Source organism: Geotrypetes seraphini, chromosome 10 (assembly GCF_902459505.1).
Source record: "Geotrypetes seraphini chromosome 10, aGeoSer1.1, whole genome shotgun sequence".
NCBI classification, from domain to species: domain Eukaryota; kingdom Metazoa; phylum Chordata; class Amphibia; order Gymnophiona; family Dermophiidae; genus Geotrypetes; species Geotrypetes seraphini.
Window position 1 is genome coordinate 4,579,903 of NC_047093.1, and position 22,057 is coordinate 4,601,959.

General features: G+C 47.4%; 1 protein-coding gene across 1 annotated transcript in view; it reads right to left on the bottom strand.

Annotated features, from left to right (window-relative positions):
- DNAH17 (dynein axonemal heavy chain 17) overlaps nucleotides 1-22,057 on the bottom strand; it is a 954,442-nt gene that overhangs the window by 894,684 nt on the left and 37,701 nt on the right. The window lies entirely within an intron of this gene.

The window sequence follows — 22,057 nt, forward strand, 5'->3', positions numbered from 1 at the left end:
CAACAACAACAAAAAAAAAGAAGAACCAGGTGCTTAGTGAATGTTCCACCTGGATCTGCATAAGCTTAAACTTAATGTGAATTTTTAATTTCCACACTTATTGAATAGTTTAAAAATACAGTCAATTTAAAAACATTCTTCCTGTATGCAAACTTTTATCTTATTTGTTTCTAAACTCTATTTAAGATCTGGTTTATGTTAGGAAAAAGTGGTGTGTACACTAGGATTCATCTAGATATTGTTCAGGTAACATTTGGTTTTTTAAAAATTATTATTATTACAGTAGAATCTCAGTTGTCCGGCTTCCATGTGGATGAGAGTGCTGTTAGAAACCTTGTCTAACACAGATCTCAATTCCCCCCTCCCTCTTGCTCCGAAGCACCAGTGCAGCAGTGGTCCTGAGTCGCAAAGCCCCCCTCCCTCAAGCGCTGAAACAACAGAAGCAGGCGGCAGTCCTCAGCCATGAACCCCCTCACTCCCTCCCTTACTCAAAGCGACAGTCAGTCAGCAGGAAGCAGCACTCAAAACAGGCTGCTCGCAGCCAGCCCCTGCAGGGACTTTCCTCCGACGCATCACTGCCACGCTGGTGCTACAGGGCGGGAGGAAGACAGGTTCATGGCTCAGTTGGTTCGGGGCTTGAGAGAGAAGGGATTTGTGGCTCAGGACTACTGCCACACTGGTGCTTCGGGTCAGGAGGGAGGAGGGGTTCCCACGGCTCAAGACTGCCGATACTTCGGGGTTTGAGGGAGGGAGGGGAATTCGTAGCCCAGGACTGCTGGTGCTTCGAGGGACTTCCCACCACCCCCGGCGATTTTATTTTTCCCGATTGAGAGTGCCAGTTAACTGAGATTCTACTGTATCATTATTATTATTTACTTATATGGTTATATAGAATTCCAAGATAAACCTCTAGTCACAGCATAGAAAGACAGATCTTTACAAAAATATATAATAAAAAGGTAAAGTAATGAGACTTCCTAAGGAGGGGGCAATCACAAAATATTATTTATTTATTCAATTTTCTATACCATTCTCCCCGGGGAGCTCAGAACAGTTTGCATTAATTTATTCAGGTACTCAAGCATTTTTCCTATCTGTCCCAGGGGACTCACAATCTATCTAATGTACCTGGGGCAATTGGGGGATTAAGTGACTTGCCCAGGATCACAAGGAGCAGCGTGGGTTTGAACCCACAACCCCAGGGTGCTGAAGCTGTAGCTTTAACCACTGCACCAAAGTGGTTATGTTTATGCTTATTACAATTTTATATACCACATGGCTCACAGCAGTTAACAATTAAAAACACAATATATAAAAAGAAAATAACAGAACATAAGACTAGACTTACTGGGTCAGTAAGCCCAGTAGCCTGTTTTCAGGGTGGCTAATCCAAGAAAGACCTAACTCTTTCACACCAAGTAACTTTCATACTCAAAACATCAATCTCATCATAATTGCAGATATATTAGTAAATCTTTACCTCCATTTCCTTAGACACATCAAATGCTTGACAGAAAAAAGGAGAAATTAGGTTCTTACCTGCTAATTTTCTTTCTGTTAACCTGTAGACCGGTACAGTTCTTGTCTGATGAGTTATATCTCACTGTGACCAGCAGGTGAAGATTGAGACCAAACTTTATTAGCTGAGGCTCCCCCTCCTAACCCAGTCTGCCAAAGAGCCAAGCAGAACTAAGGAAAAAACTAATATATAACAGTAATAACACTCCAAACAGGAGTATAAAACAACAAACAAATAGTAACAACTGTTGTAAAATGCATGGAACTAAAATCCTGCAGTGAAAATCTCCCCACAGCTCACCAGCTACGCCAGCTGAGCCTTAGCCACTGTTCTTGTATCTCCCCGGCCCTAGAAAAATACTAGAACCCACAGGAAAAGCAAAATCTTCATGCATACAAAAACCGCAATCACCGCAGAAATACAGATAGGCTGGGGGAACTGTACCGATCTACAGGCTAACAGAAAGAAAATTAGCAGGTAAGAACCTAATTTCTCCTTCTGTATCCCTGGTAGACCGATACAGTTCTTTACTGATGGGACATACCAAAGCAGTACCCATCATGGGTGGGATCCCCAAAGGGCCGACACCAGAACATGCTCACCGAACACCACGTCCCAACGCGCCTGAATATCCACATGGTAGTGTCTGACAAAAGAATGCAAAGAAGACCAAACAGCAGCCTTACAAATATTTACCGGAGGCACTACAGAAGACTCAGCCCAAGAAGCTGCCTGACCCCAAGTGGAATGAGCCTTCAGAAATTCCAGAACAAGTTTTTTCTGAAGAAGATATGCAGAAGCAATAGTCTCCTTAATCCAACAAGCAATGGTAGCCTTAGAAGTGCCATCCCCCTGACGAGGACCCACTAAGAGGACAAAGAGATGATCTGATTTCCTGAACTCCTGGGTCTGCTGCTCATAAGAGCAAAGGACCTGACAGACATCCAACTTGTGCAACTGTCTCTACTTGGAAGACCCCTCCCAGCTACCTAACACTGGGAGGACCACTGACTGACATGGAAAGGCGAAACCACTTTTGGCAGAAAGGAAGGAACAGGCTGCAAGACAACCCACTCCCTAGAGAACTCCAGGAAGGGAGACCTACAAGAGAAAGCCTGCAGCCGAGAAACACGTCTAGTAGATGTAATAGCCACCAAAAAGACCGCTTTAAGAATAAGGTCCTTCAACGAGCAGGCACCCAAAGGTTCAAACAGTGGGCGAACTAGCACGGACAAGACCAGATTAAGATCCCAAGATGGAACAGATGGACTTACGGGAGGCATGAACAATTTGGCCGCCCACAAAAAACAAATGACATCAGGAATGGCAGTCAGATGCTGACTTCGGAACAACCCACGAAAAGCTGACAAGGCCACTAACTGAACTCTGAGAGAAGACCAAGCCAGACCTCTGTCCAGGCCATCCTGCAAGAACTCTAAGATGTTGGGCAAGGAAGCACGACAAGAGACCACTCCACACGTCACACACCACTCCTCAAACCCACACATAAACCTGAGAGGTGGAAAGTCTCCGGGACTAGAGAATGACACGGTAGCGGTTACCCGCGGCTAGCCGCGTTTAGTCGCAGGTAGCCCGCCAAAACGGGGAAGAAAAAATAGTGGTCTCTGTGGGACGGGGACAAGGCCATTCACCGCCCCGTGAAGCGGTGAATGGACTTGTCCCTGCAGTGAGGTAATCAAGATCGCACAGTCCCCGCCATCTCCCTCCCTCCACCTCACCTTTGAATTGAAGAGCACCGCCGGTTGAATTTCTGCCGGTCTGCCGAAAAAAAATTTAAAAAAAGCCTCTCCTTTTCCCCTGCTCTCAGTCTAAAGCCGACAGGAAGTCTTTCCGATGTCAATTCTGCCTGGCTGGCCCAGAACATCCTCTCCGACATCAGAATTGAGTCGGAAAGAAGACTTCCGGCTTTAGCAGCTGCAGCATGCAGGTAAGAGAAGGGGAAAAGGAGGGAGGCTTTTTTTTTTTTTTTTTTTTTTGAGCGATAGGGAGGCAGCAGGTTGGCTTTGGCTAGGGAGGGAGAAAGGTAGACAGGCAGGCAGGCTTCGGGGGTGGGGGTGGGACAAAGTGTGGAAGGCAGTGAGAGGGACATAGGAAAGAGGCACTAGGGGCACTAAAGACATGGGAAGGAGGCACTGGGGGCACTAAAGACAGGAAGGGGCACTAAGGACTTGAGAAGGAGTCACTGGGGGCACTAAAGACATGGGAAGGAGGCACTGGGGGCACTAAAAACAGGAAGGGGCACTAAGGACATGGGAAGGAGGCACTGGGGGCACTAAAGACATAGGAAGGAGGCACCAGGGGCACTAAAGACATGGGAAGGAGGCACTGGGGGCACTAAAGACAGAAAGGGGCACGAAGGACATGGGAAGAGGGCACTGGGGCACTAAAGACATGGGAAGGAGGCACTGGGGGCACTAAAGATAGGAAGGGGCACTTAGGACATGGGAAGGAAGCACTGGGGCACTAAAGACATTGGAAGGAGGCACTGGGGGCACTAAAGACAGGAAGGGGCACTAACGACATGGGAAGGAGGCACTGGGGGCACTAAGGACATAGGAAGGAAAAAGGGAGGGAATAGAAAGGGACAATTCTTGGGCCCGAGTGCAGAAAGAAATGAAAGAAAGGATACACAGACAGAAGGAAACGCAACCAGAAACTCATGAAATCAATCACCAGACAGCAAAGGTAGGAAAAATGATTTGATTTTCAATTTAGTGATCAAAATGTGTCAGTTTTGAGAATTTATATCTGCTGCTATATTTTGCACTATATTTGTCTATTTTTCTATAGTTACTGAGGTGACCGAGCTTGCGGAGATGGGGCAGAAACAGGGTTTTAAAATTTTAGTCCTAGTAATTTGCCGGTCCACAAAATAATTCTTTTATTTCTGCCAGTCCACGGGTGTAAAAAGGTTGAAAAACACTGATGTAGAGTATGCCGGCTTTCTTTTTCGCCCAGCCGCACGCGTTCAAAAAGCCGCGCTCGCGCGGCTGCTCGAGTTGATCAATCTTCTCCTCTCTTGCAACTTCCTGTTTCCGGTTGCGTCAGAGGAGAATATTGAACAAATGAGCACCCGCACATGCGACTGGGCGAAAAGGAAAGCCGGCATACTCTACATCTAAGGTGAGATGGAGGGAGGGAGATGGCGGAACACTGCAATCGGTCGGGTGTCTGCTGTTTTTGTATCACTGCCTGCCTGCGCTCACGTTCCAGATCCTCCTACATTTTTAGTGTGCACAATTGACCCGATTCGAGCTATAGGTGAACATGGGGGATACGTCATTGAAAGGGAGGACAAGTTAATTGATTTATTTTGTTTTTACTACAGGGCAGAGGCACTGAAACAGATTCTCAGTGCAGTAGTAGTAGTGGCAGGACTCTCTTCTGTCTTCATGGTGTTTCGCAGTGCTGAGGCTTATATGGATGCTGCGGGGACGGTGACGGGGCGGTGAATGGGATGGCAGTGGCGGTGACGGGGCGGTGAAAGGGATGGCGGTGAGGGTGACGGGGCGGTGAAGGGAACGGCGGTGATGGGGCGGTGCAGAGGATGGTGGGCCGGGGACGGTGCAGTGACGGGGATAGATTTTTTCCCCGTGTCATTCTCTATCCGGGACCCCAAGAGGGTTGAGATCACTTTATCTGAATTAGAGAATGACACGGGGAAAAAATCTGTCCCCGTCACTGCACCGTCCCCGGCCCACCATCCTCTGCACCGCCCCGTCACCGCCGTTCCCTTCACCGCCCCGTCACCGTCACCGCCATCCCATTCACCGCCCCGTCACCGTCCCCGCAGCATCCATATAAGCCTCAGTACTGCGAAACACCATGAAGACAGAAGAGAGTTCTGCCACTACTACTACTGCACTGAGAATCTGTTTCAGTGCCTCTGCTCTGTAGTAAAAACCGAACATAAAATAAATCAATTAACTTGTCCTCCCTTTCAATGACGTGTCCCCCATGTTCACCTATAGCTCAAATCAGGTCAATTGTGCACACTAAAAATGCAGGAGGATCTGGAACGTGAGCACAGGCAGGCAGTGATACAAAAACAGCAGACACCCGACCGAATGCAGTGTTCCGCCATCTCCCTCCCTCCATCTCACCTTAGATGTAGAGTATGCCGGCTTTCTTTTTCGCCCAGCCGCATGCTCATTTGTTCAATATTCTCCTCTGACGCAACCGGAAACAAGAAGTTGCAAGAGAGGAGAAGATTGATCAATGCGAGCGCGGCTTGGCGAAAAAGAAAGCCGGCATACTCTACATCAGTGGTTTTCAACCTTTTTACACCCGTGGACCGGCAGAAATAAAAGAATTATTTTGTGGACCGGCAAACTACTAGGACTAAAATTTTAAAACCCTGTTTCTGCCCCATCTCCGCAAGCTCGGTCACCTCAGTAATTATAGAAAAATAGACAAATATAGACAGCAGATATAAATTCTCAAAACTGACACATTTTGATCACTAAATTGAAAATAAAATCATTTTCCTACCTTTGCTGTCTGGTGATTGATTTCATGAGTCTCTGGTTGCGTTTCCTTCTGTCTGTGTATCCTTTCTTTCATTTCTTTCTCTCTGCACTCAGGCCCAAGAATTGTCCCTTTCTATTCCCTCCCTCTTTCCTTCCTATGTCCTTAGTGCCCCCGGTGCCTCCTTCCCATGTCTTTAGTGCCCCCGGTGCCTCCTTCCCATGTCCTTAGTACCCTTCCTGTCTTTAGTGCCCCCAGTGCCTCTTTCCCATGTCTTTAGTGCCCCCAGTGCCTCCTTCCCATGTCTTTAGTACCCTTCCTGTCTTTAGTGCCCCCAGTGCCTCCTTCCCATGTCTTTAGTGCCCCAGTGCTTCCTTCCCATGTCCTTAGTGCCCCTTCCTGTCTTTAGTGCCCCCAGTGCCTCCTTCCCATGTCTTTAGTGCCCCCAGTGCCTCCTTCCCATGTCCTTAAGTGCCCCTTCCTGTCTTTAGTGCCCCCAGTGCCTCCTTCCCATGTCTTTAGTGCCCCTAGTGCCTCCTTCCTATGTCCCTCTCACTGTCTTCCACACTTTGTCTCACTCCCACCCCCGAAGCTTGCCTGCCTGCCTGGCTGTGCCTGTCTACCTTTCTCCCTCCCTAGCCAAAGCCAGCCTGCTGCCTCCCTGCCGTTCAAAAAAAAAAAAAAAAAGCATCCGTCCTTTTCCCCTTCTCTTACCGCCATGCTGCAGCTGCTAAAGTCGGAAGTCTTCTTTCCGACTCAATTCTGAAGTCAGAGAGGACGTTCTGGGCCAGCCAGGCAGCGATTGACTGGCCCAGAACGTTCTCCGACGTTAGAATTGACGTTGTATAGACTTCCTGTCGGCTTTAGTAGCTGCAGCATGGTGGTAGGAGCAGGAGAAAAGGAGAGGCTTTTTTTTTTTTTCTTCGCGCGGACCGGCAGAAATTCAACCGGCGGTGCTCTTCCAATTCAAAGGTGAGGTGGAGGGAGGGAGATGGCGGGGACCGCGCGATCTTGATTGCCTCACTGCGGGAACAAGTCCATTCACTGCTCCACGAGGCGATGAAAGGCCTTGTCCCCGTCCCGCAGAGGCCACTATTTTTTCTTCCCCGTTTTGGCGGGTTACCCACGGCTAAATGCGGCTAGCCGCGGGTAACCCGCCACCGTGTCATTCTCTAATCTGAATACCCCTTCTTACCTAGGTGTTCCCTTTCAAGAGCCAAGCCGAAAGACAAAAGGGACCCGAATTGAACACTGGAATGGGGCCCTAAGTCAGAAGATCAGTCGAGAGCAGAAGAGGATCCGCCACAACATGTTGAACCAGGTCCATGTACCATGGACGCCTGGGCCAGTCCAGGGCCTTCAGGATGCCGAACAATGTGGAGAAGAACTCTGCCCACTAACGGCTATGTAGGAAATACATACAGAAAACCCTCCATCTGCCACGGCTGAATTAGAGCATCCAGCCCCTCGGCCTGACCGTCTCTGCGATGACTGAAGAAGCGGGGTGTTTTGGCATTGATACTTGTGGTCACTAAACAAATTCAGGAGCTGACCCCAAGTCTGCACTAGTAACTGGAAGGCTGCATGACCTAGACACCACTCTCCAGGATCTAGCACATGACAGAGAAAATCCACTTGAACATTCTCCACTCCACTCCACTATGTGGGAGGCCGAGATGTCCCGAAGATGAGACTCTGCCCAGGTCATGAGCAGAGCTGCCTCCTATCCCACCACAGAAACATAGAACATGATGGCAGAAAAGGGCCACGGCCCATCTAGTCTGCCCACACTAATGGCCCACCCCCTAACTACCTCCATGAAGAGATCCCACATGCCAATCCCATCTTTTCTTAAAATCTGGCACGCTGCTTGCCTCAATTACCTGTTGTGGAAGATTATTCCAGCGATCATCCACCCTTTCGGTGAAGAAATATTTTCTGGTGTCGCCATTAAATTTCCCACCCCTGATTTTCAACGGATGCCCTCTTGTTGCCGTGGGTCCTTTAAGGAAAAAGAGATCCTCTTCCACCTCGATATGGCCTGTGACATATTTGAACGTCTCGATCATATCTCCCCTCTCTCTGTGTTCCTCGAGTGAGTACAGCTGCAACTTACCCAATCGTTCCTCATACGGGAGATCCTTGAGTCCTGAGACCATCCTGGTGGCCATTTGCTGAACCGACTCAACTCTCCGCACATCTTTTTGATAATGTGGCCTCCAGAATTGTACACAGTATTCCAGATGGGGTCTCATCATGATCTGTACAATGGCATTATGACTTCGGGCTTACAGCTGACAAAACTTCTACGGATATAGCCCATGATTTGTCTAGCCCTGGATGAAGCTTTCTCCACTTGATTGGCAGTCTTCATGTCTTCGCTAATGATCACCCCCAAGTCACGTTCTGCTACAGTCCTTGCTAGGATCTCACCATTTAGGGTGTAAGTCCTGCATGGATTTTTGCCACCAAGGTGCATGACCTTGTATTTTTTGGCATTGAAACTTAGTTGCCAAGTCTTTGACCAATGCTCTAGCAGGAGTAGGTCCTGCGTCATACTGTCGGGCATTGAGCTATTGTCGGGCACTGTGTTTTCATCTGTTGTGCGGTTGCCTACAATGTTGCATAGTTTGGCGTCATCGGCGAATAATGTAATTTTACCTCGAAGCCCCTCAGCCAAGTCTCTTACGAAGATGTTAAATAGGATCTGGCCCAAGACCGAGCCCTGCGGCACTCCGCTGATCACCTCCGTCGTATCGGAGAGAGTACCGTTTACCACTACTCTCTGAAGTCTACTTCTAAGCCAGTCCCTAACCCATGCGGTTAATGTTTCACCCAGTCCCATCGAACCCATCTTGCTCAATAACCTGCGGTGTAGCACGCTATCAAACGCTTTGCTGAAGTCCAAATACACGACGTCCAGGGACTCCCCTATATCCAGCTTTCTTGTTACCCAGTCAAAGAAGCTGATCAGATTTGATTGGCAGGACCTTCCCTTCGTAAAACCATGTTGATGGGGATCTCGTAGATTCTCCTCGTTCAGGATCGTATCCAATTGGCGTTTGATTAGTGTTTCCATAAGTTTACTCAATATCGATGTGAGACTCACCGGTCTATAATTCTCAGCCTCCGTCCTGCATCCCTTTTTGTGGAGTGGAATGACGTTAGCCAGACAACTTTTGGTGCCCCCCTGACGATTGACATAGGCCACCGCCATGGCATTGTCCGAGAGAACTTGGACTGACTTGCCCATCAAGAAGGACTGGAAGGCTAACAATGCCAGATGGATGGCTCTGGTTTCCAGAACACTGATCGACCAGGACGCCTCCTCCATGGACCAGGTGCCCTGAGCTGAATGACCGAAACACTGAGCTCCCCAACCAAGGAGACTGGCATCCGTAACAAGCACCATCCACTGGGGCTGATCCAGACTCGCCCCTTGAAATAAAGGGGGGGGTCTGGAGCCATCAACGAAGACTGCAGCGATCCAAGCCCCTCAGAGGAACAGGGTGATCCAGACTGTGCCTCTGGGGTGACCACCTCCGAAGCAGAGAATACTGAAGAGGACACATGTGGGCTTGAGCCCACCTCACCATGTCTAGGGAAGCCGCCATTAACCCCAAGGCTTGGAGGAAATCCTGCGCCCGAGGACACCAGGACACCATAAGTAGGCGAATCTGAGATTGTAATTTGCTTGGAGGTGTCAAACAGCACTCCTAGATACTCCAGACACTGAGATGGAGACAACTGGCTCTTGGAAAGGTTGACTACCCATTCCAGTGACTGCAGAAACTCCACCATCCGAGCCGTGACTCGGGCGCTCTCCTGGAACGACTTCGCTCAAATCAACCAGTCGTCTAGGTAGGGATGAACCAGAATGCCCTCTTTGCGCAACTCCGCCACTATGACCATCATAACCTTGGTGAATGTCCACGGCACCGTGGCCAGACCAAAAGGAAGCGCACAAAACTGAAAGTGCTGACACAAAATCGCAAAGCGAAGGAAGTGCTGATGGAAGGCCCAGATTGGAACATGTAAGTAGGCCTCTGTCAGATCGAGAGAAGGCAGATACTCCCCTGACTGAACTGCCAGAATCACTAACCGCAGTGTCTCCATGAGAAAGATGGAACCCCGAGAGCCCTGTTGACCCCTTTCAAATCTAAGATGGGCCAAAAAGTCTCTTCTTTCTTGGGCACCACAAAGTAAATCAAGTACCTGCCAGTGCAACACTCCTGAGGGGTACTGGAACAACTGCTTTGAGATCTAGCCATGTTTGAAGGGTTTGGCGAAAAGTCTGCTTCCTCCACACTGCCTGACAGGGAGAAGCTAGAAAATGATTGGGCGAACTCCAGATCATAACCATCCCGAATCACCTCCAGGACCCACTGATCAGAAGCGATCTCTGCCCACTTTAGATAGAAGTTGTGCAGCCGGGCACCTACCAGAATCAGAGTGGGTGCTAGCAAGGAGTCATTGGGCAGGACGGGCAGCCGGGGAACCTGTGGAGGAAGAACCAGCTCCCCAATGGGCCCCACAAAAGGACTGCATGTGCTGAAAGAAACGGCCCTGGGAGACCCCAGAGCCCGGAAAGGAAGAAGCCCCTCGACCAGGCAGAGCCGGAAGTCACATACGTGCCCTCGAGCTGAGCCACCCCATGCCAGCAGCCTAGCCCTGTCTTCAGGCAAGCGAAGCACCTTAGAGTCAGTTAATGTCTGGACCAACTTATCCAAATCCTCTCCAAACAAGAAAGACTCCCTAAAGGGGAATTTCGTCAGCTTAGCCTTGGAAGCCGCATCTGCCAACCATGCTCAAAGCCACAAGGTACAATGTGCAGCCACCCCGAAAGCCATAGACTTGGCAGAAGCTCGCAAGAGACATCTGAGAAATAAGAAGCACCCATCTCAATTTTAGCATCTTCTTGCTCCACTAACTCCCAGTTATCAGACTCACGGTCAAGAACACGCTCGGCCCATCAAAAACAAGCCCGAGCACCCAACACGCAACACATTGCCACCTGGACTGCCAGGGCAGAAACATCAAAACTCTGCTTAAGGAGGGACTCCAACTTATGCTCCTCAGGGACCAGCAAAGCAGAGCCACCCTCAACAGGCACAGTATGTTGCTTCGCGATGGCCGAGACCATCGCGTCCACTACAGGCGACTTCAAAGTGTCCAGATCCCCCTCCGGGATGGGATTCAGGTGGGCCATAGAATGCATAAAGCGAAAAGGGGCCTCCGGCACCTGCCAATGAGTGAGCACAATGTCCTGAAAATCCTGATGCATAGGGAAAGAGCGGGAACCAGAGCAGATCCCCCAAAGCAAGGGGTCCACCACACGCGGGGGTTCCATCATGGTATCCTCAAACCGTAGCACTGAGGAGACCTGAAGAATAAGCTCATGAAGTTTGTCTGGCTGAAAAATGTGCACCACGAATGCATCCTCACCAGCTGGCGGAAGCACAAAACCACCGCTGACAGAATCCGTGCCAAGAGGATCCTGGTGTTTACCCCAAAGTTCCAGGTCCTCATCTATCACCTTGAGCTCCTCCTGACAAAAATCCTTGTCCCAAGAGACTTGCGGCCGCTTGGATGAGAGAAGAGTAGTGGGGGACAAAACCGACACTCTCTGGGGCCGAACCAGAGAAGACGTTTAGGGCAACCTCCCCCCCCCCACCCCCTAGCAGAAGCAGGACTTCTGGCTGCAAGCACATAAGCTTTACAGAGTGCTAAAAACAAATTATGGGGAGAAAACCCCTGGCAGCCCCAAGGGACTTCCTGCCACAGCAGGGGACCCAGCAGAAACCTGCCCCTGCCTCTCCAATACAAGAAGGAAGGTCACCTGAGGACACAAAAATAATGGAGTTGCTTCCCGCCGAAACAGCCAAAATTGGAGCTCCAGAGGCCTGTAGCGTCTGGGAAACCTGAACTTTCCCAGACGCTAAAGCACGTGAGCCGGCAGCAGCAATAAGGGAGTCCCCAGCCGCTCCAGTGGTAAGGGGAAACCTTTTTTTATCCTGACCGGCGGTGACTGGGAAACCTCCCGCATTGGCATCGGGGGAAGCCCGGGCTTCCCCGTGATCAGCTGCTGACTCGTGAGGTGCTTGCAGTGGCACCCAATGCCGACAAGGATCCCCCACCACTCTGGCCTGTACAACGCTTGCACAGGCTGGCTGCGAGTGCCTTGCATCTGGAGCACTTTTTCCCCTGCAAAGTGCTCATTGTGCTAAAACTGCTTCCTGGCTGTAAAATAAGTGCCAGTTAGTTGAAAAAGACAACAAATATAAAGGGAAGCAGCCCTTTTAGACCGGCACAGCCTCAGGATTTAGTTTTTTGTTGTTGTTTTTTCAGAACAGACTCCACTGGCTCTCAAATCCGGAGGCCTGACAGGTATCGGTGGCCAGGCTGCCAGCTGAGGCACCTCTACAAAAATTTGGGGAGGTGGAGAAAGTGGGGAGAGGGACCCCGCTCGAGACCCACCAGGTTTAACACCCCCAAGGTCAAATGCCCCCCCAAACAGGATCCGTCCAAGCTCCGTCTGGCACCAAAAGGGGACCAGGAGTCCTAAAACAAATTCCAACAAGGGGGAGCCTTAATTTTCCTATCTCACCTGTTCGAGACTGAGAAAAGACTGGGTTAGGAGGGGGGAATCTCAGCTAATATACTACAATCAAAGTTTGGTCTCAGTCTCCACCTGCTGGTCACAGTGAGATATAACCCTTCAGTAAAGAACTGCACTGGTCTACCAGGCAATACAGAATAAGTTTTAAACATATTTAAATTTCTTTAAATTTGCCTTGATTAATAAGGAAAATACTCCGTTTCTTATTAAGGGATATACAAGGTGTGATTAAAAAAAATATGGTGAATGCTGCTGCCATGCACCATCCAATGGAAAGGCAGGGATCTTCAATACAGGAAGCGATGCGTCAGACGTTAGTAACAGTGTGTGACAAGTTTCAGCTTTTTTGGTGCAGTCAGTCGATTGTGAGCTACGGTTAAGCGAAGGCGTTTTTTTAAAGTGTGCTGTAAATCATGGATCATGAACAACACATTAAAATTTAATTTTGTTTTAAACTGCAAAAAAGTGCTAAAGAAACACACAAAATTTTAAAATTAGTTTATGGTGATGCTGCAATGACCATGAAGACGGTTTACAAGTGGTTTGAGTGATTTTGTAATGCTTGGGAATCGGTTGAAGACAAGGAGCGATTGGGACGTCCTTCAATATCTAAAACCCAAGAAAATGTTGAAAGAGTAAGCAAAATGATTCAATCAAACAGACGATTGACTATTAGGGAACAGATTTGAAGATAAGGTGAATGAGTGTGACCTGAGAAACGGGCAAATGGTTTCATCCTCCATTATGACAACACTCCGTGTCACACATTGCTTCTGGTACAGTAATTTCAAGTTCATTAATTTTAATATTCTGACCATCGACGGGCACCTGGCCGGTTTACAATGTTAAAAATGAAAGGTTAAAAATAAATTATTATAAGGGGAGGGGAAATGTGAACATTAAATGGAGAAATGACAAATATGAACATGAGCTTGAGGGGGAAAGGGGAAGGGAAAGTTAATAATTACATCTTTAAAAAAACAAATTAAAAGGAGAGGAAGAGAGGGGGAGGATATAACATCAGGAAAGGGGATCACTTCTTAAAAGCGGTTCATATTTAGTTTGCTAGCTGTTGGAGAAGAAATATTTAAATATTTAAAACGTTTTTAGTTTAATCTTGAATTTGTCGAGTGAATTTTCAAGGCGGAGTTGAAGTGGCATGGCGGTCCATAAAGTTGGAGCTACAACGGAGAAATTTGTTTTTCTAGAGTAACAGAATTCTTTGATGTAAGGTATGGTCAGTAGATTCTGATCAGCCGATCTAAGAGCCCGGGAAGGGCAAAAAGGGATGATGGGTTTATCGAGAAAAGATGGGAGACGCAAAAGTTTGATTTTGTAGACCAGCATTAATGTTTTATAGGTGATACGGTGGGTAATGGGTAGCCAGTGAGCTTCTTGCAGAAGAGGAGTGACATGATCATATTTCCCAACCTTATAGATAAGTTTAATTGCTGTGTTTTGAATGAGCTGCAGACGACATAATTCTTTTTGAGTGGTTCCGTTATATAGAGAGTTACAGTAATCTAAATGAGAAATGACCAGTGAGTGAATGAGGTTGTAATTGCATCAGTTTCAAGAATTGAGGTTAAGGAACGAATGAGCCGAAGTTTGTGGAAACAGGCTTTTACAACAGAGCTTATCTGGTCATGAAAGGTTAAATCTTTGTCTAGAATAACTCCGAGCAATTTTATTTTTTTTTGTTTGAAATGATTTTTATTAGACAGAAAATAAGGTGAACATACAGTGCAGGCCAACAGGGCACAAAGGGTAGATGGAGATACAAAACCAGAGGCAATTCAAGCATGATAACGGGGCGGAGGACAAACCCCACATACCCCCCCCCCCAATTTCAGTCCCCATCAAACCAACCACCAAACTAGTAGCAAAGAACAAATAGAGAAAACCGCTAGTTCACCATTTTCCAATTTTGAAACAGAAAAGAAGAGGACCCCCCTAAACAGAGACACACATGCACACCCTGACGCATACCCACACTCACACACTCCCAACCCCCCATTCCCCCCACCCCGAGTGATTGGAAAAGAAAGAAAAGAAAAGAAGGCGGAAGCCATCACAGGGAGGGAATCCCCTCTAGGGCCGCCTGCCAGACAGAGTGATACAGCCGCTGAGATGAGGCCACGCCCACCCTTGCACCACGAAACTCCCAGCATGCCACCTCAGCAAGGGACCTTTGCTAGCCCAGCATCTCTAGGACACACTCATCCATCCACATCCGGAGCACCCCCCTCTTAGCCACCAATAAGGCAGTGTAGAGGAAACGCCAGTGCTCCATCTCCAGACCCTAGTCTCCCACCTCCCCCTCACAGCCCAGAACCAGGAGCAGATAGGACCACTGAAAGGGCACCCCCCCACAATCTCAACCAGAAAATCCAAGACCCCATTCCAATAAGTATGCAGCTGTGGGCATTCAATCAGCATATGCAAGAGAGTCCCCCGCAATCACTTGCACTTTACACACACATCTGAATCCCATAAGCACGCCCGTGCCCCCCGGGTCCTAGTAAAGTACGTACAGTGTAGCAACTTGAACTGTAATTCCTGTAGCTGAGCGGTCCGTGCGCCCCTAGTGATATCGGCAAAGCAAGCAGCCAAGAGGTCACAGAAACATAGAATATGACAGCTGAAAAGGGCCACGGCCCAACAAGTCTCATGGAAAGAAGGGTTACAATTAACTGCTCCTATCTCAATCGATAACACTCCACTTAAACCAACCACTACTATAAAAATCTTAGGTGTGATAATTGACCATAAACTCACATTTCGCTCACAAATTAGTGCTCTAGTCAGAAACTGTTTTTACAAATTAAGGATGATTAGATCTTTGGCCCCCCTTCTCGATGCCAAATCCCTTACTACACTAATTCATTCCCTTGTGATAGCCAAACTGGACTACTGTAATTCTCTACTGAAAGGGATAAACCTAAAGGACATAAAACGTTTACAATTGATTCAAAATACAGCTATCAAACTTATATCAGGTTCAAAGAAACATGATCATGTCACTCCTCTTTTACAAAAAGCCCACTGGTTACCCATCATATACAGAATAACATTTAAAATAGCACTTCTAACTTTCAAAACAATACAAACACATGCCCCAGCATTTATTGACAGACTTCTTATTCTATACGATCCTCCGAGAGCTCTAAGATCCACCTCTCAGCATACTCTTAATATTCCATCCTTAAGAATAATAGGTACTCGACGCAATACAATCTTTTCAGTAACTGCCCCCACGATTTGGAATTCCCTACCTATATATATACGATCTGAAAAGAATCTACAGAAATTTAAAAATAGTTTAAAATGCTTCTTATTTAAAGATGCCTACAATTGACTATACAATTGACTATTCGTTTCAAGTCCAGCAACTCTTGATTTCCCCTCCCACTGTTCTTTCCTTTGCTGTATCTTTTCTTAATAAATATTGTAGTTCTCCCCCCCTTTTCCTAATGTATCCTTATAGATTAGCAAAAAAAAAAAAAAAAAACCCTACGAAGTATGTTAAGATGTTAGTCTTTGTGTATTTTTGTCAATGTTTTAATTATTATTGTACAACGCTTAGTATTTTGATAGGCGTTTAATCAAATCACCAAATAAACTTGAAACTTGAAGTCTGCCCACTCTGATGACCCACCCCCCTAAGTTCTTCCTTGAAGTGATCCCACATGCTTATCCCATTTTTTTCTTAAAATCAAGTATGCTGCTGGCCTCAATTACCTGCAGTGGAAGATCATTCCAATGATCAACCACCCTTTTGGTGAAGAAATACTTCCTAGTGTCGCTATGAAATCTCCCACCCCTGATTTTCAACGGATGCCCTCTTGTTGCCGTAGGTCCTTTAAGGAAAAAGATATCTACTTCTACCTCAATATGGTCCGTGACATATTTGAATATCTCAATCATGTCTCCCCTCTCTCTGCGTTCCTCGAGTGTGTATAACTGCAACTTACCCAGCCGTTCCTCATATGGGAGATCCTTGAGTCCTGAGACCATCCTGGTGGCCATTCGCTGAACCAACTCAACTCTCAGCACATCTTTTTGATAATGTGGCCTCCAGAATTGCACATAATATTCCAGATGAGGTGACACCATGGATCTGTACAACAGCATTATAACTTCAGGCTTCCAGCTGACAAAACTTCTTCGGATACAACCCATCATTTGTCTAGTCTTGGATGAAGCTTTCTCCACTTGATTGGCATTCTTCATATCTTCACTAATGATCACTCCTAAGTCCCGTTCTGCTGCAGTTCTTGCTAAGGTCTCACCATTTAGGGTGTAAGTTCTGCATGGATTTCTGCTGCGAAGGTGCATGAACTTACACTTTTTGGAATTAAAATTTAGTTGCCAAGTTGTGGACCAATGTTCCAGTAAGAGTAGGTCCTGCGCCATACTGTCAGGCAATGTGCTTTTGCCTACTATGTTGCATAGTTTAACGTCATCGGTGAATAGTGTAATTTTACCTCGAAGGCCCTGAGCCAGGTCCCTTAATCGGACTCAAGACCAAGCCCTGCGGCACTCCACTGATCACTTCCGATGTTTCAGAGAGAGTACCATTTACCACCACCCTCTGAAGTCTACCTCTGAGCCAGTCTTTAACCCATGCAGTCAATGTTTCTCCTAATCCCAACGAACTCATCTTGCTCAATAACCTGCGGTATGGGACACTATCAAAAGCCTTACTGAAGTCCAAGTACACGACGTCCAGGGACTCCCCCATATCCAGCTTTTTCGTTACCCAGTCAAAGAAACTGATTAGATTGGATTAGCAGGACCTTCCCTTTGTAAATCCATGTTGATGGGGATCTCATAGATTCTTATCGTTCAGGATCGTATCTAATTTGTGTTTGATTAGTGTTTCCGTAAGTTTACTCACTATCGATGTGAGACTTACCGGTCCGTAATTTGCAGCCTCCGTCCTGCAATACTGATGGGCTCACCAAACTCCACAGTCCACTGGGAAGCCAAAGTGGACAACTGAGAGTCCACCCGTTCCTCCCGGGCCAACCTATACCAAGTAGACATAAGAACATAAGCAATGCCTTTGCTGGGTCAGACCTGAGGTCCATCATGCCCAGAAGTCCGCTCACGCGGCGGCACAACAGGTCCAGGACCTGTGCAGTAATCCTCGTGGAGAGAGCGAAAAAGGTGATCCACTTTTAAGAAACTAGAACATAGGGGATTCCTCCGGTGGTGGTCCGCAAAGTAATGGCGTAGTTGAAGGTAGGCATAAAAGGGCATAGCAGGCAAAGACCAGCTGCGAAGGAGGTCGTCATAAGAAGGGAACTGAAAACACCCGGCGGGCAGATATGGCCCAAATAAAAACTAGTACCAAAACGCGTTGCCACGCAACTAGCGCCACCCAGTCCCGGGGGAAACTCAGGGTTACCACGGAAGAACTGAAAGGCCCAGTTGCCCTGCCCCCGCCCAATTTTCCGTCTCCACCAGGGCAGGGCCCGCCTCAATGGGTCTAGCTATACCAAATGACATTCCACTCGAGGCCTCCGCCACCAAGGTAGATCCAAGCACGCCAACGCGCTGTAAGGCGCTACCCAGGAGGCAAAAAGAGCCTCAGGGGCAAACCGAACAGTGTGAGTGAAAAGTTCATGAACCCATCGCAGCAGGGCAGCCACATTATACAACCGAAGATCCGGCAGCGCCAGTCCCCCCCTGATCCGGCTTTGAGTGAGCCTCCGATAACTAATAATGCCCTTCGATTACGCCAAATAAAGGAGCCAATAAAGGATTGAAAAGCCCTCTCCTCCCGCCCCCGTATCCAGAGCGGGATCATTTGCAAGGGGTATAGTAGTTTGGATAACAGGACCATTTTGACTAAGGTGACTCTGCCCATGAGAGACAAGGGGAGGTCCCCCTAACGGAGGCAGAGGTCCTGAAGATGGGCAAGGTTAAGCACAATATTATGCCGATATACATTTGCCCATTCGGTGCTAAGGAAAATTCCTAAATATTTAAGTTCCCCCGTGGCCCATCGAAAGTGAAAATTAGGTAGATGACTAGAAGCGCAGGGCGATGACACCGGCATGGCTTCGGATTTGTTGAAATTGATGAAGAGGCCTGAGAAAGACCCATACAAGGCAATAAGATTAGTTATAAGTGGGGTGGAGACCCGGCCATTGCCAACAAATAGGAGCATATCGTCCGCGAACAAAGTAATCCTACACTCCTCCCGCCCTATATGAATACCCGCGATATCCGGATCAGCTCTGATCTTGGAGGCCAGGGGCTCGAGTAAGAGAATAAACAACAAGGGGGACAGAGGGCAGCCCTGCTGCGCCCCTGCCGCAGAGGGAAGAAGGCCCTATGACATTTGTTAATGAGCAACTGAGCGGTCGGAGCGGTGTACAAACGAATAATCCAGTCATGGAACGAACCGGTAATGCCGAACCGCCGTAAAATCCAAAAAAAGATAGGGCCACACAACCTTGTCAAACGCCTTCTTGGTGTCCAAACTAGCCAGCAAGTCATCTCCGCTCAACCCCGGCCCTCACAGATTGCCACCAAGGCTTTAAGGATATTAGCAGAAGAAAAATGCCCCAGTACAAACCCCACCTGATTGGGGTGGATAAGAAAAGGAACCACCTGAGCCAACCGTCCCGCCATAATGGCTGTAAGTATCTTCATGTCCTGATTAAGCAATTATATGGGTCGGTAGGATCTCACGAGCTCCGGGTCCTTACCCAGCTTAGGAAGAACAACTACATGGGCATGATTCTGTTCAGGGAGGAGCCGGTCCGCAGCCTGCACATCCGCATACATGGCACTCAAGGCAGGCCCAGGTTTCAGAATTTTGTAAAACTCCAGCCCCATGCCATCCGGCCCCGCGGCTTTAGCACATTTCAACTTACCAACAGCAATTTGAATCTCAGTACAGGTAATGGGGGCATTGAGTAAATCCCTTTGGGCCTCGGTGAGCTGGGGAAGGTCCAGATCCTTAAAGAACGAATCTTGCGCCACGGCATCTGTTATGCCACTGGAGCATAACTGGCATAACAGCATCGCACTGGCCCAAGCTGTACAGGTCACTATAAAAACGCACAAATTGTTCCTGAATGGTAACCTCCTCCATATGCAGTGCCATAGGGCTCTCCCGAATACGGGAAATATGCGTGGCCTTCCTAAAGGGTCGAACAGGATTAGCCAGAAGCTTCCCCGCGCGATTGCCCCATTTATAGAGTTTATACTTGTAGACATCGATGTGGGTCAAGGCTCTATCGGTAAGGATAGCATCAATGCTTGACTTCGATTCCGGGCAAGATGATGGAAGCATTAATAAAGGATAGCATCTGTGAACAAATAGAAAGAAATGGACAGCTGAAACCGAGCCAACATGGCTTCTGCAAGGGAAGATCGTGCCAAACAAACCTATTGCACTTCTTTGAAGGGATAAACAGCCAGATGGACAAAGGGGAATCCATAGATATCATTTATCTCGACTTCCAAAAAGCCTTTGATAAGGTCCCCCATGAGCGGCTACTTAAGAAATTGTCGAACCACGGGGTGGGAGGGGATGTACACAGATGGATCAGGCACTGGTTGGCCGGCAGAAAACAAAGGGTTGGAGTGAAGGGCCAATACTCCGACTGGCAAAACCCAGGGGTCGGTGCTGGGACCATTGCTGTTCAATATATTTATCAACAACTTGGAAACGGGGACGAGGTGTGAAGTTATAAAATTTGTTGATGATACCAAATTCTGCAGCAGAGTTAGGAACACAAAGGAGTGTGAAGACCTGCAAAGGGACCTAAGCAAACTGGAAGAGTGGGCAAACAAATGGCAAATGTGCTTTAACATGGAAAAATGTAAGGTCATGCATATAGGGAAAAGGAACCCGAGGTACAGCTACAAAATGGGGGGAACATTGCTGGGGGAGAGTAATCTTGAAAAAGACTTGGGTGTGCTGGTGGATACAACCATGAAATCATCAGCGCAATGTGCAGTGGCCTCGAAGAAAGCTAACAGAATGCTGGGCATCATTAAGAAGGGAATTACAACCAGGACGAAGGAAGTCATCTTGCCACTGTATCTTGCAATGGTGCGCCCGCATCTAGAGTACTGCGTCCAATATTGGTCGCCGTACCTCAAGAAAGACATGGCGATACTTGAGAGGGTCCAGAGAAGAGCTACGAAAATGATAAATGGTATGGAGGACTGTTCATATGCTGACAGGCTGGACAAGCTGGGGCTCTTCTCCCTGGAAAAGAGGAGGCTTAGGGGGGACATGATAGAAACTTTAAAGATCATGAAGGGCATGGAGAAGGTAGACAAGAATAGATTCTTCAAACTACGGGGAACCATAGGCACAAGAGGGCACTCGGTGAAACTGGAAGGGGACAAGTTTAGAACCAATGCCAGGAGGTTCTTCTTCACGCAGAGGGTTGTGGACACATGGAACGCGCTCCCGGAGGAAGTGGTCGGGCAGAGTACGCTACGGGGATTCAAAGAGGGATTGGATGGATTCCTAAAGGATAGGGGGATTGAGGGATACAGATAAGGGTAGATAAGAGTATGGAAAGAGTATAGATAAAAACAAGGGGGCTATAGGGCTAAATCAAGATAACATGACAGGTCATGGACCTGATGGGCCGCCACGGGTGCGGATTGCTGGGCACGATGGACCTCTGGTCTGACCCAGCGGAGGCAAATTCTTATGTTCTTATGTTCAAGCTAAGATATGACTAAAGCGTGGCAGGCAGAAAAAGCAGTAGAAAAGAGCAAAGTTAGGTGGGTGAGGGTCGGAGCTCGAGCAAGAAGCCACCGCTCAGCACTGCTTCATCACGTGACCCGAGCAATTTTATTTTGATTCCATTTTTATCGGACAAGATTTAATAAAGATTTGTCCATTTATCATTTCATTGTTTCTGATTGGGAAGAGTATACCACAGGATTTATTGATGTTAAGGGAAAGTCTGTTTATGTGAAGCCAGTCACTGATTTTATCTAGTTTGGTGTTAATTTCTTGTATTTCGCTAATATTTAAAGAATCAACAGGGTGAAGAAGTTGGATGTCATCTGCGTAAGCAAAGATAATAAAACAATGGACTGAGCTAAAGTGAGAAGAGGAGTAAGAAAAATATTGAATAGTAAAGGAGAAAGAATAGAGCCTTGAGGAACGCCGAAAGTTTGGTCAAAATGAGCATGAAAGGTAAATGTTTTCAAGATTTCAAGGTTTTATTAAAATTTGATTTAATTGCTTATCTAATTTCTAAGCGAGTTTACAATATATATAAAAAAAGAGCATGAACATAATAAAAATACCATTAACAATACCATTAATAATTTTTTTTTAAAAATCAAATTACAAAGAAACATCAACTAATAACTGGCATATTAAAAAAAAGGGATAAATGAGACAGACAGATGGGAGACAAAAGGACAATGAAGCAACC